Consider the following 14,204-nt stretch of genomic DNA (forward strand, 5'->3'; position numbering starts at 1 on the left):
TTGTTCTCCTTTTTGGCTTCTCTCTCGTCTTTCCCTTTTTTCTTCCTTCCTTCCTTCCTTCCTTCCTTCCTCCCTCCTTTTCTTTCCTTCCTTCCTTCCTTCCCTTAATCAATAGTGAGGGTAGGAATACAGAAAATGCAATTGCTCTATAGAGTAAATGAAAATATGGAAAGAACGGTTATAGCCTGTTATTTCTGCTTCCAAATGAATCCCAGCTCTGCCAGTGCTAAGGAAATGAGAATGGAGGGAAAGAACCCAGGGGCTGGTGCCTTTGCTTCTGTTCGTACAGAAACATCTGTGTTTTGATGGTGTGATACAGTAAGAATCATTGGCACCATCATTGCTATTAAATGTCTGTTAGGCATTAATAAAGCAGAAGAGATTCATTTAATATGGCATTTATACTGGAAACCTTGGGATGGTGGTATGTAATGAATCACTGGTGGGCTTTATCAGTGAGTGTGTATTTTTGGCAGGACACCAGAAAGAGGGAACAAACGAGAATTTACTTTTGTGATCTTCCAATGGGATAGGAGAGGGAGAAGAATGTGGCAGTTCTGGGGAAATATTTGAAACTTCAAAGACCAGAGCCCTCAGATCTGGTTATTGTTCTCACAGGAGCGTTTTCTTTGTCCTGTTGACTGTTTGGACAAATGTTTGCAACCAAGATTGTTGCTAAAAGTCTGAATTCTGCTGAGGAGACATTCTTCCTTTTTGTCAACAGAAGTGGTTTGGATACATTTTTTTTCTTCATCTTGTAGCTTCTTTCAGTTACTCCTTTCATTCAAATCTAACTCTCAGGTTTATTATTCATATTTTCTTAGCATTTATAAACTATTTAGGTAGCACAGCAAATTTAAGACCAAAGTGTTAGAAACTTAATTTTTAATTTGTTTTAGGAGATATTTAATTTCTGCTAGTGGATAATGGTTAAATACTTTTTTCTTGGCATATTTCAGCAACACGCCAGACCTTGATCATATGCCATTTGCCTTTTTTCTCCACTACAGCCATCTCCCTCTTTCTCTTTCTACTCCTCACCCCCACCAACACCCTTTGGTTTTTCTAGTAACATAAAAACTCACTGTCTTGTGGATCAGAACAAGAAGGCTTCAGGCTGGTATTTTATCTCTGAGGGAGGCTGCCAAAGAGTTTAGTAAAATCATGTGAAAACTGCCCTCTATAACATCAACCTCATACCTAGAAATGAAATAATTTTTCATGAATGGTAACAGAGAAGTAAAAAAATGAAGAGGGAACATACCAGAGTATCTAAGATAATAAGATTTAGGTGTGCAGTAACTGCGTGCCTCCCCTGCTATACGCCTGGATTCTTTCCTGTGGGACCTTTGCTGGCAACACAGTTGAAAATTAAATACACAGAGCTGAAATGCTGTTTGGCTTCTGAAAAATTGAGTTGTTTCATGAGATCATGGAAACCGCTCTGGACCAGACTCTTGTATCCAACTTCCATTTAAAAGCACTCTATGGCCTCCAGCAAGGCTCCTAACCCCTCTAGGCCTCTATTGCCTTATTTATGGACCTTATGATGGGTTCAAAGTTTGACAAGTTTTCCAAATTCTCATTTTCCACCGCTTGCTTTCATCTCACCGCCAAATTCTAGGTCCTGGATTCCACAACAGCTACCTAATGTAGGAGGGAGAGGAAACAGCAGCTGATGACTACACAATTCTCCTCTAGGAGAACATTGTCTGTGCTGACCCGGAGAGCAAGGGTGCACTTAGTTTGGAAAATAACCCTCATGGCCCCTAACCCTGGCCCAGCAATGCCTTCGTGAACTGGGGCTAGATGAAGAGCCCCAGGGCTGTTCAGTGAAAGAAGCAAATAGGACCTTGGAGTGGGGAGGGTAACCTCGTCAGGGAGGAGATGAGGGAGATCAGAGGACCTAAAGCAGGCCATGACGTGGCTGGAAGCTGGAGCTCAGGAGAAGTGAAAAAACAGTGAAAATTTCCCAGTGGTTAGAGTGCAAAGATGCTTTGAAAGATAGAGATATCTAATTTTAAAAAAATGCTTTAGTTGTTTGCTGTATGTGCTATATTGTAACACCCCACCCCACCCCTTACCTAGGCTTTTCCCCAAACTCTCCCTCCAATTTACCACAGTTTAAGCCTTGACTGGATGAAACTCTGGGAAGGAGGGTCTTACGAGTAAAGGGAGAACGGTCAGGTTGATGTCCATCTCATTGATTCTTCATGGAAAAGGGCAGTGCCCTCGGGAAGTGAAATGAAAGCAGAGAGAAAAAGATCAGAAGTAGCAGGAGATTCCTAGAACCAGTGGGTTTTGAGAAGCTTAAACCCCTGCGCTGCCTGCCATCCTTTTGGCAAAAGGCTTTCATCCCTAGGTAAGTCGGGATATTTGAACAATTTTGTGGTTTTGCTGTTTGCTTTTAAGTTTTTATTTAAATTCCAGTTAGTTAACATGCAATGCAATATTGGTTTCAGGTGCAGGATTAAGTGATTCAATGCTTGCATACATCACCTGGTGCCCATCACAGCTAGTGCCTCTTTAATCCCCATCACCTATTTCACCCAACCCCCCACCTTGAACAATTTTTTTTTTTTAAATATAAAAGGATGAGGTGACTGTAGCAAGCTAGAGGATTTGAAATCATCCAGACAGCTGACACTTATTACAGTAGGACAAGCAAATAATAGTACAATAATTCTCCTTTTTATTTTCTAAGAACCAAGAGAATAGAAATAGAAACTGGGATTTTTTTCTTTATGTAGGCAACTCTTCCTTTGAATCCTTTAATTAAATTTTAATTTAGATGCTTTAAATTTAATAAGTTGATAAAATAGGAACGAATGTTTTAAATACGAGCAAGGCTTTGGAAATGCAGTTTTAAAAAGGAATACCTAAGATTTTTGAAACAAAGAAGGATAGCATCTTCTTTATATCACATTCATAGACTAGCTGTTGGCCTGCTTTTTAACACAGTAAGATATAAATGGGATGCATAATATATTCTACATTTTTATTTAAACAGATCTTTTTACTTGGGAATTTCTTTTTTTTTTTTTTTTTAAGACTTTATTTATTCATGAGACACACAGAGAGAGGCAGAGAGATAGAGGAAGAGGGAGAAGCAGGCTCTAGGCAGGAAGCCCGATGTGGGACTCGATCCCAGGACTCCAGCATCATGCCCTGGGCTGAAGGCAGACAGGCTTAACTGCTGAGCCACCCAGGTGTCCCTATTTGGGAATTTCTATTAACCATGATTTTAAAATGGCAGATTGTGGACTAAAAGGAAATAATAATATGTTGTTCAGATTAACCTTACCTTCCAGGAGCTTCTGCATTGATAATCAGGTTTTAATGCCAATATAAGTAATACTTTACATTTGACTGGAAGGTACAACCATTTGTTCATAGTTAACAGTGCATGAGTAAAAATGTCATAGATTTTTTAAAGGATTCGTTGCAGACCAAGGTAACTCCTGGGAGGGAAATAAAAGAGAATATACTTTCCCTGACCTAGCTAATTAAAAAAAAAAGAATCTTGAAGGACTGTAGAGGCCTAGTGCTCATAGAATTTTGAATAAAGAAGACTATTTTCTCACCACCTATCTGGCCTTATTTACCAGTTATCCCTTTAAATCAATGCTTGGTTCCCACCTGTAAATCTGAAGGAGGTGCTTTCATTTCTGGTGCATGTAATCAGTATATTTGATGCTACTCACTTGACTATAAGAGACGATGAGAGCAGGCCTTGGTAAAAGACATAAATTATTGAATCACAAACAGTCATGTAGTAACAAAATTCATGGATTTCCTATTTACTTAGCACTCATTTGGAAGACCCTCAGATAGTAACAGCTCCATTTAACGAGACAATTTAACTATTTGTTTAGCTGTTTGATTTGAAACAGTAAAAGTGGTTTTATTCCCCAAATTTCCTATTTCCTTAGCACTCATTTGGAAGACCCTCAGATAGTAACAGCTCCATTTAATGAGATAATTTAACTATTTGTTTAGCTGTTTGATTTGAAACAATAAAAGTGGTTTTATTCCCCAAAAACCAATGACCAGACATAAGGTAACTCAGAATTCACTTTAGTCTTTCTCTTATTTGCTATTATTCTCATATTGATAAATAACTAATATTGAAAAACTACTTCATTATCACAACTGAAATAAATCCACTCACCGTAGATGCCCTTAGAAAGCCACATATGCATGGGATTAACCAAATCACCTACAAAATAATGTCCCCACCAGAAAGCCATGCTGAATCAGCACCCAGGGTTTTATTTTAATAATAACGGCAACAGTGCGTACAATTAAACTGAGATTCTCTCCAAACTCAGTCATTCATGCATACTTATTATGGCAGCCATCCATTTAAAGAAATTATAGTTAGACACGGCCCAGAATGAATTTTTAAACACCATCTGTGCCCTAATGGAAAACAAGATGAAACAAATGAGCCATGTTTGAAGATAGGTTAAAATATTACACTCGAATCCCATCTGTAATCACATATTCTCTTCTGAAAGTTACTTCCCAACATTTATGTCTATATATTTGGCATCTAGAGAATTTATTTTCTTTACTCATTTCTTCCTGGCCCTGGAACCATTTTCATAAGTGTGTATGTTACTCTATTCCATCATGTGAAATAACCCTCACCTTTATTTTCCCAAACTAAATGAGTACAAGAGGTAGCTAACACTCATGAAAAGTAAAATGAATAGTCTCTAAATATTTTTCTTTAAAAGTTGCTCTGGTGAACTTGATGTAGCTAATAAATGATAAGAAAACTGTGGAAGAGAAGACAATACGAAGACTTATTTAGGAGAAGAGAATCTGAATTGGAGAATGTAAAACATTCTTTAAAAAAAATGCAAAGAAGCTCTGAATTCTACACCCTACTCAAAGAATGTTAATTTTTCCCTACCGGGTTTCCAAATTGATTTAAAAACAAGATGCATAAAAATTATGACGCGATTTTATGGACTATGGGATAAAAGGAGCTACTCTGCTAGGATGGTGAACACCAACAGAATCACCTGACGGGGCTCTCCGACTTCTTGGAAATCTGTGGTTTCCTTTCAATAATGGTAGGAAAAATGTTGAGAACCACTGGGTTAGGACATTTAGTTCTGACAGCGAGGCTGTGTGAGTTCATTAGGGTCTTTGGCTTTTTCAGCTTTACATTTAAAAATCCTCTGTGTCTATTTCTGCCAAACTTGTGCCCGTCCTAAGCTGTATATCTTCCATATTCCTTCTCCTCTGCTGCAAGACTCTAAATGAAACACTCTGAACCATTAGTGGAATGCGGTTGACCCAGTGCCCTCTCTGTCACAATGTTGATTCACAGCCACAAGGAGCGATGGGCAGCAAGCCCAGATGCAGACAGTGTCTAAATCGCAGCAACAGGTCAAATGTGGTGCTTGCTTAATGGGCCCCTCTGTCCTGAGCAAGCAGGTCACCTGTCACAGTGGGTACAATTTCTCATGGTAGGAATTAGTTGTACACAATTTCCTGTCACCAGGATCCTCGGAAGGCCGTTTGTGACCAGGATGAGGTACTCTTCTGTAGCAACTGAAGAGTCCTGCACTCTAATGCTGGCCACCTCCCGTGCTCAGGGACTGTGGCCAGAAGACAAAGGGCAGGGGATTCAGGTTTAGTGAGCCCCTACCTCTGCTTGGCATCTTACACAGATGATATTATTGATGTCTTGTGGCATTTCCGTGAAGTATGATTATTAACACATGGGCACACTGATTCAGTGATTAGGCTGGGACTCAGCTGGGTTGAGACTCCAGGCCTGTCTAATGTGAGTGCTCGTGTGCTTTCCACTTGACCACACTGCCTCCATAGTTATTCTGGGAATTTTGCTTATATCATTCAGTGACCTAAATTCTTTCCAAAGCCTTCTACCGGCAGGCAACAAAACGCCTAATAAAAGCACGCTATTTTTTTGGTCACAAAATTGTTATTTGATACAAATGCCTATTTTGGAAACTGTTAGTAAGTGTCCATTTTATCTCCTGAGTTTTCTGAAACTTGGTAAAAAAAATTCAAACCTTTAATATTTTGAGAGGTGCACAAGCTTAGATTCTGGAGTTGTTTGGTTGAATTTGACATTCAGAGAATGTACTGGCATAGCTCATCTTTGCATAATGTAGTCCCACAAAGGCTTGGAGAATCTGGGAGATTAATTTCCAGTTAAAAATGGTGAATTAGGGACCCCTGGGTGGCTCGGCTCAGGGCATGATCCTGGAGTCTGGGATCGAGTTCCACATCCGGCTCCCTGCAGGGAGCCTGCTTCTCCCTCTGCCTGTGTCTCTCTCTCTGTGTCTCTCATGAATAAATAAATAAAATCTTAAAAAAAAATGAATTGACCATGAACATTTATTCTTTCCTCCTACTCTGAAAATGATGTCAAAACATTAGAAGAATTAAGAAGGTATGTATCGATAAGGACAAAGGCTAGAGTTTTATAGATCCAGGGAACACCAGGCAGAGGACCAGAATTTAAAAACCAGAGCTGAAAATGGTGTTGAGTGGGTGAGTAGAGTGGGATGGGGGTGGGGGGTGCTGCATAAGTACACGTCTTCATACTGATCTCTAGTGTTCTTTCACAGACCAAAAGACCAGGCCACAGTGTCATCTAAACATTAAGTGGAATGTTCTGAAACTTCACTAAGGTTCTGGAACATTCTGCCATATCATTACTATCTATGCTGCTTAAATTTTGTCTTGGGCCTGCTGTGGGAGGCACTACGTATGGCAGGTTTGGTCAGTGGTTACCCTCATCTGATATTCCTGACATCTCATGGCCCTCTTTGCATTTCAACAGCTACTTACTAAGTGGGCAAGAGCATGCATTGACATGGTGCCAAGCTAACCTGGGAAGTGGCAAGCTAATTTCTACTGAGCCAGTTTGGCAACATGAAACTGTGAAATTTGCTAAAGAAACCTACAGGAATTTTGCGACAAAATTAAAGGGGTCCCGATAGCATTTCTTTTCAATCACCAGTTGATCTTAGAATAACCCTTTAATATCATAACCCCAGAAGAGACAATTGCTATGTCAAAAGTCATGCTGGTATCTATCTCTACTTGCCCCTCCTTGCTTCCTCCTCCGTGTTTTGTGCAGTTTGCTGTGTACAATTGCATGAAGCGCACCCACACTTCTCTATGGTGTGAGCAAATGGCATACAATAAACTATGAAGAGTTAGCTGGAAATCATAAATATCTCTTTACACTTTTGGATTCTCTTAGTATATGCTTAAGATTTTAGAGAATCTCTTCCAGGAGCTGGATTTTTTTTTTTTTAATCTTGTCATGAAGGAATCTGTAAACCACTCCTTAAGATCTAAGCTTACCTTAACTGTGAATCATCTTATACATGTGCTTATACTGAATTATTTGCTGCTTGACAATACATAGCACTACAGTAGGTTTATGATAAAGGTTTGATGAATGAATAACGTACAGATGAAAGGACTGACTCTTTTGGACTCAAAAATTCTCTTATTGTTTAGATTCTAGGTGTCACCCTTCTATTTCCAGGTTTTACCACTAGCTTCTGTCCTACGTCCCACTTTACAGGACAAAAATAAAAAATAACTTCTATTTATTTAACTTTATATATTCAGGTTTCTGATATTTACAGCAAAGTGCGATTCTAACTGATACACGTGTATGGCAGCAGGGAGATAATGCTGCTGAAAGAAAATATAAAGCAGGTCCACACTGAATGTTTTTAAGAGGCATTTGTACTGAAAAAGACTTTGTTTTAATTGGTATAACAGTCCCTTTCATGAATGCTGAATACAGAGTTATATGAGCCTGCTATTCTCTAATTCCTAATCTGATTAAATATTAAGTCATTTCTAGCATGTCTAAGATATTGTCCTAATACTATAGCAAGATATAAATACGAGTTAGGAATGGCTCTCTAATAGGCTCTAATAGAAGCTTCTATTAGAGCCTATTAGAGATGACTGGATAAGCACAAATATTTATGATGCAAATTGGAGTCCACCGCATACCATGAAATAGATGTAGATGTAATGGAGAGAGACATTGCATTTTGCTGAAGGGATCTGGAAAACTTCATAGAGAAGGACTTTATGAATGGGTAGGATCTCATTAGGTTGAAAGGTTAGGACACTATCAAAGAAGAAAATGGTACAAAGTCATGAAGGTGGGTGTGATCTAAAGAGGTATTAGCTACTGTATAAACTATGCTAATTTTTTTCAGCTCCTGACAACTGTCAAAATATCATTTTAGATCATTGAGGTCCCTCATTTACATTTTAATTTAGCTACCTTCAATACTCTTGCCAGGAAAAAAAATTATTTCTGCATTTAGTCTGAGCAATGCAAGTAGGGACTTGAAGATATTACAATTTGAGGGTATTAATGTAAATGAATTCCTTATTTGTACTCGCTGTCTGTGAGAGAGCTTGGAATATACTCGTACATCTTTATTTTCCATGATGACTTGAAAGATGCCTATTTTAATGATATCAGGATTATAATAAATGCAATCTCCTTGACTATCCTTGCCCACTGTATAATGTGTGATGCTCTTTAATTGCACTCTTTGTCAAGCAAAAGGAAATTATACAAAGGAAGTGGTACATCCTGTGAACAGATAAGAGCGTGCACTTTGCAAATTGTTGGGGAGTGCAGGAGAATCCCTAATGAATTTTTAACCATCACTTTATCTCCCTTATTTTGGAAATGCAGTCAATGACATACATTCTTTCTTGATGGCACGATGAAGAGATTACCCTTCTTCAAGGTTGCCAAATAATTAATACCATGGAATTTTTTTTGCATATAACCTGAACAAATCATCTGAACAATTGAAGAGATTTTAAGGGTTTCAGCAAAGAAATTTAATTCATAAAGAGTGTATATATCCAAAATGAGGTCAATGTATGGACACAGAGAACAGGAATAAGGCTCCTTTTGAGAGTGCCACATATAGGCTGTGAACTGGTCAATTCTGGAGCGTGGCATTCACATCATAGTCTGTGCATTGGCTCTCTTTGATACAGGGCAGCCCAGGCCATTCTTTGAGTTGTCTTTTGTTTTGTTTCATTGTGGCTGCAAGGGTTTCCTTACCAAGTTTCCCCGTGTTTTTGGCCTTTCCTCCAGCTCTCACTTTTCCTGGAGCATTGGCAATGGGAATGACTGGCAGCTGTGTTATCCTGCACTGTCTTTGGCTGTGTCCTTGACTCCCCACATGACCCTGAAAACTTGCATTCATGTACCCACACAGGTTCAGTGTGGACCTGCTTTATATTTTTTTATATGTAAAATAATTATTATCATCATATGTAATTGAACAACAAAATAGCCTTGTCTGAAAGCACTGGATCAAACTGTCTTCCCAAGTCTTTCCAAGTCGTGATTCTACATATTACAATGAAATATTTTTAATAAGTGCAATCTGTCATGAACTACAAGTTTTTATATTATGCCTAAATAATGAACTTAACTTTAACTACTATAGCAATGATTTAAATACATGTGCTGTTAAAAAAGTTACAAACATGCTGTGAATTTTTTTTATCTGTAAGATGATATTAAAAAGGATTCCACAATTGCTTCATTCCTTAAGAACTAAGAAGCAAAATACTGAACACAATAAATAAATATACAACCTGGAGCCCTAGAAAAGGATATAGAACACCGAATATAATAACCTTTGTCTTTGTCAGGTAATTAGTGGTGATGTTTCTACCTTACTTACCCTTTTTTTTTTTTTTTTTCTCCTTCCAGATGTCAAGGTCTTTCCCTGGTTATGACTTTGCCTTAAAGAGAATTGCAGGAATGCCTGGGTGGCTCAGTGATTGAGTGTCTGCCTTTAGCTCAGGGCGTGATCCTGGGGTCCCGGGAACGAGTCCCACATTGGGCTCCTTGCAGGGAGCCTGCTTCTCCCTCTGCCTGTGTCTCTGCCCCTCTGTCTCTGTGTCTCTTATGAATAAATAAATAAAATCTTTAAAAAAGAGAGAGAGAGAGAGAGAGAGAGAGAGAGAATTGCAGTTTGTGTCTTTTTATTCGAGAGGCTATATCATATATTGTCCAATCAGGGACACTTTGAGGTATATTATATATCATCCTAGCTCAAGGATGATATTGAAAATGAGACTAGAATAACAGGTATAAACTGGACTGTGCTGGGCACCCTGGGGGTGTGTGATCACCTTTCCTTCTCCTTCTCTAAACTGATAAGGAACAAGCTCACATCTGTAAGGGAGAAGCTATGTTTGGAATATTTACATGCAGTAAACAAGTAGCTACTGTCCTACTGTCCCCAAATACACCCTCGCTTCATGTCACTGCCTCCAGGACTCTCCAGACCTCCCTACCCTTTGGCATCCAAACTGCTAACCCTTGGTGTGGCTGGAGGCCTCTACTCTGTCCCAGGCCTAAGGCTGGCATCTGTTGGGATAGGAGCTGTGCCGTATCACCCTACCCCAGCCTTTTCTCTATCTATAGACAAAGTCCCTTTTTCTTTTACTTATTTTGTCATACTATCAGAGTCCAGTCCCAATATTGCAGATACCCAAACTTCAGTTTTTTGTTTCATCCCTACAGAGAGGTGTGTTCCATTCAGTTTTGTAGATGTTAGTTATATACACATCATAAACGGTAGGATATTTTTTTCTCCCTCAAGGAGAAGAAGATATTTGATTTTGTTATCAGCCTCATGGAACCACATTGATTACGGTTACTCTAAGTAAATGGCTTTGAAAGAAGAGCTCTGTCTCTCATTGTAATAACAGCATTATAGAAAGATTGTTTCTGCCTGTGAACTGCCTCCTCTGACTGGAATGTGTAGATGATGACCGGTCTCCACGAGTAAGATTAGAAAAACTAGAGAAGAATTTCACTGTGCATTATGAATAATAAAAAAGAAAGGGTAGAGAATGATTGTGTCTTTTGCTTCAAAACTATAAGCCAACTATTTCAGATTACTGGGTGAAATTAAGACATTTCAGAAAGCAGTAGAAAAAAATTTAAATTTTGTGATTGGTGGAAAAAAAACCTCCCTTTTTTGAGAGCACCAAATAAGAAATCAGGATGAAGTTCCTCCTCTCCTATAGCACCTGTGAATTGAAGGGTGAGCTCTGGATTTCAAGAGTCAGTATTTTCATGACTTCATATAAATGTGAGATCTGAAATATTTAAACTGCTAAGAGGTCTTTAATCAGAACTTCTTTGGGGAGTTAGTGGCTTTTTTGTCACGTCCAGAACTGAGATCGAGAAAGGCAGAAGGGGAGCATAAAAAGTCTAGGGATGTGATGGGGCTGCAGAAAGAGCATATGACCTATAGTCAAATGAAATCTGGGTTCAAATCCAGCTGTGTCCCTTGCCGACTAAACTTTCTGTGCAGGGACTTCCTCATCTTAGAGCAAAGCAAATACAACTTTCCCTATGAAATTATTGTGAAGATTTTACAATTTAATGTAGATAAAATGACTAGCATGTCTACTCCACCATAAGTGCTTGATAGAGTCGTACATTAAAATCTGGGGTAGCTGATGCAGAGTCTAAGAACTAAAGAGATGATTTTTTTAAAGATTTTATTTATTTATTCATGAGATACAGAGAGGGAGAAGGAGAGAGAGAGAGAGAGAGAGAGAGAGAGAGAGAGAGAGGCAGAGACACAGGCAGAGGGAGAAGCAGGCTCCATGCAGGAAGCCTGACGTGGGACTCGATCCCAGGTCTCCAGGATCACTCCATGGGCTGAAGGTGGTGCTAAACTGCTGAGCCACCCAGGCTGCCCTAAAGAGATAATTTTTTTAAAAAGAAGCTAAGAGAGAGAGAAAGGATGGATCAGTGTGACCTGAAAACTAGATGGGAGTCCAAGGAATGTGTGGAGATTTGGAAGAAGAGTGTAAAATGAAGGAAGGAGAAAGAATGAAGCTGGCACTCCTGGAGGAGTTGATTCCATATCAGGTTGACACCAAAGGCGATCCTGGTGTATACACAGTCCCCTTGCTTCTCTGGAGGTCAAAGGGAAAACAGTGGCAATTTCTGGCCCCGGAATGATAAAAAGAAGGCAGACTGTTACAATGACTGCACCTCCTGGATCTGTGTTGAGATGAGACATTCATAACCCTGAGGTCAAGGGACTCCTAGAGGAGCTGTCAGTGTGCTTTGGGAGGCCCTGTGACGACTCTGAAATTATGTGAAAAATTTGGTGTATATTTGTGTTTTCTGGGAACAGACTCCATTGCTCTCTTCAGATTGTACAAGAGTGGTCATGGACGTTAAGCCTCCAACATTCCTTCTGTGGCTCCCTCATTGCGCAGCAGCGGTGTAGTTTGGGGCTCTAGTGATGTGCTTGACCTAAGGACAATCCCATGCCCCTTTGCAATAACTGGTTTGATATTAGAAAGAATTGAAAACAAACCTGATGTACTCAAGACTCAGCTTTTTCTCTGACTCTTGAGAGAGAAAAAGCGGTCCTTCCTCTAAACACACGTGTCTGAGGAAGCACACGGCCCAGCCTGGAAACCAGCCTACAACCATGACAGGATGAATCTGACACTGTGGGTAGAAGAATAGAGAGATGGAGAAAACTGGGATCCTCAAGACATTCTTGAGCCAATGGTTCAACAATGTCCTGAAGCCTGACCTACATCTGAACTTCCTCTCCTGTAACTAATAAATGTTATTGTCTGCACGAGCTTGAACAAGGTTTTCTGTTGCTTTTAATCAATTTTATCTCAATAGATGTGGTGACCCTCAAAGTGTGAGGGCCAGTAGTTTATACTACATTAAAAAGAAAACAATCATAGCGAATGCTTACGGAGAGCTAGCATTCAAAAAGAGGAGGCGGTGGGAAACTTAGGGAGTGTGTGTGAGGGGCCTTAGTTATGCAGTGTATAGACTATGGAATCACAATAGTTCAGACAAACTCAAGTATGTAAGAAAGGTAATTGGGAGGGTACATAATACAACTGCCTCAAGGCATCACCGGCATGGGAAGTGTCTGCTTTTAGGTCTTGACCAACCCCTTGCTGGCCTTTTGCTCCAGAGGTAGCTCTTTTGGTTTGGTACTTGACAGGAGTGATTAAGTGCTCTGACTCCATTGGCAAACGAATACTCTGTAGGCAACCGACCCAGCTTGTGTTCTGCCTTTGCCTTTGCCATCTGCAGACACAGCCGAATCCTAATCCAAATAGACAAACGAAGTACCAATCCGCATCTTTTGGATATGCACTTCTCTAGACTGCAACACTCTGGTTGGGCACATTACCTTGCTTTCTTTCTAGAGAGCTTTCATCAAAACTCTACACTCTATTCAGGGCCTACAGTAACTTTCAAATGCTCTTTATATCACTTTAGGTCTTGGACAACTTGGGAGGATGAGGATGGACACTTATGCCCCCCTATTGGCTAGATCTGCTATGCTTCTCTCTCTCTCTCCCCCACACACACTCTTTCTCTAGACCTTCTCATTACTGTGTGAGGCTGTATCTTCCAACATTCCAGGCAGAAAACTAGGCAAATGTCCACTCTACTCTTGGAACTCAAACTTAAAGTGAAATCTGAGAGGGAATTCTAGGGTGGGTTCTTGCTGCCAGCCTCTCTGCATTTTTATCAACCACTTGGGTTAATGAATACAAATCAGTCTACAGATGACACGATGCTGGGAGAAATGGATGAACATAAAGTCATGGCTGCAAATGCTTGTTTAGTGCTTACTATAGCCATTCTTCCTGTGCTCTTCATATATTAGCTCACTTAATTGTTATTTCATAGATGAAGAATTTGGGACATGGGGACATCAAGCTACTTGCCCAAAGCCACACAGTGAAGCAAGACTAGAGTAAAGTGTGAACCCAAGTAGACTGGCTCTAAAGTGCATGCATTAACCATTATGTTTTGATGCCCTAGGCATGGTATAATAGTCAAGCCTTAGATTAGATTCCTTAGATTAGCTAAAACAAAGGGGTGAGTAGAGTAGGTAGGAAAATACAGATTTTATAATAGTCTATATGGCAAAAGACAAGGGTTTTAGTTGGTTATCATCTGGATTTGAACATGAATAGCAGCTCTTAAAGGGTTAGCACGATCTCAGACTTCTGGCAAAGAATAACATGATTTCAGCAAAAAACAGGTAAATGTTTCACTGTATTCTGAGTACTGTAACCAATAGATTATGCTGGAATATTTCATCTAAGCCTAGTGCCAGAGT

The sequence above is a fragment of the Canis lupus genome, chromosome 33 (assembly GCF_011100685.1).
Source record: "Canis lupus familiaris isolate Mischka breed German Shepherd chromosome 33, alternate assembly UU_Cfam_GSD_1.0, whole genome shotgun sequence".
In the NCBI taxonomy this organism is placed as follows: Eukaryota; Metazoa; Chordata; class Mammalia; order Carnivora; family Canidae; genus Canis; species Canis lupus.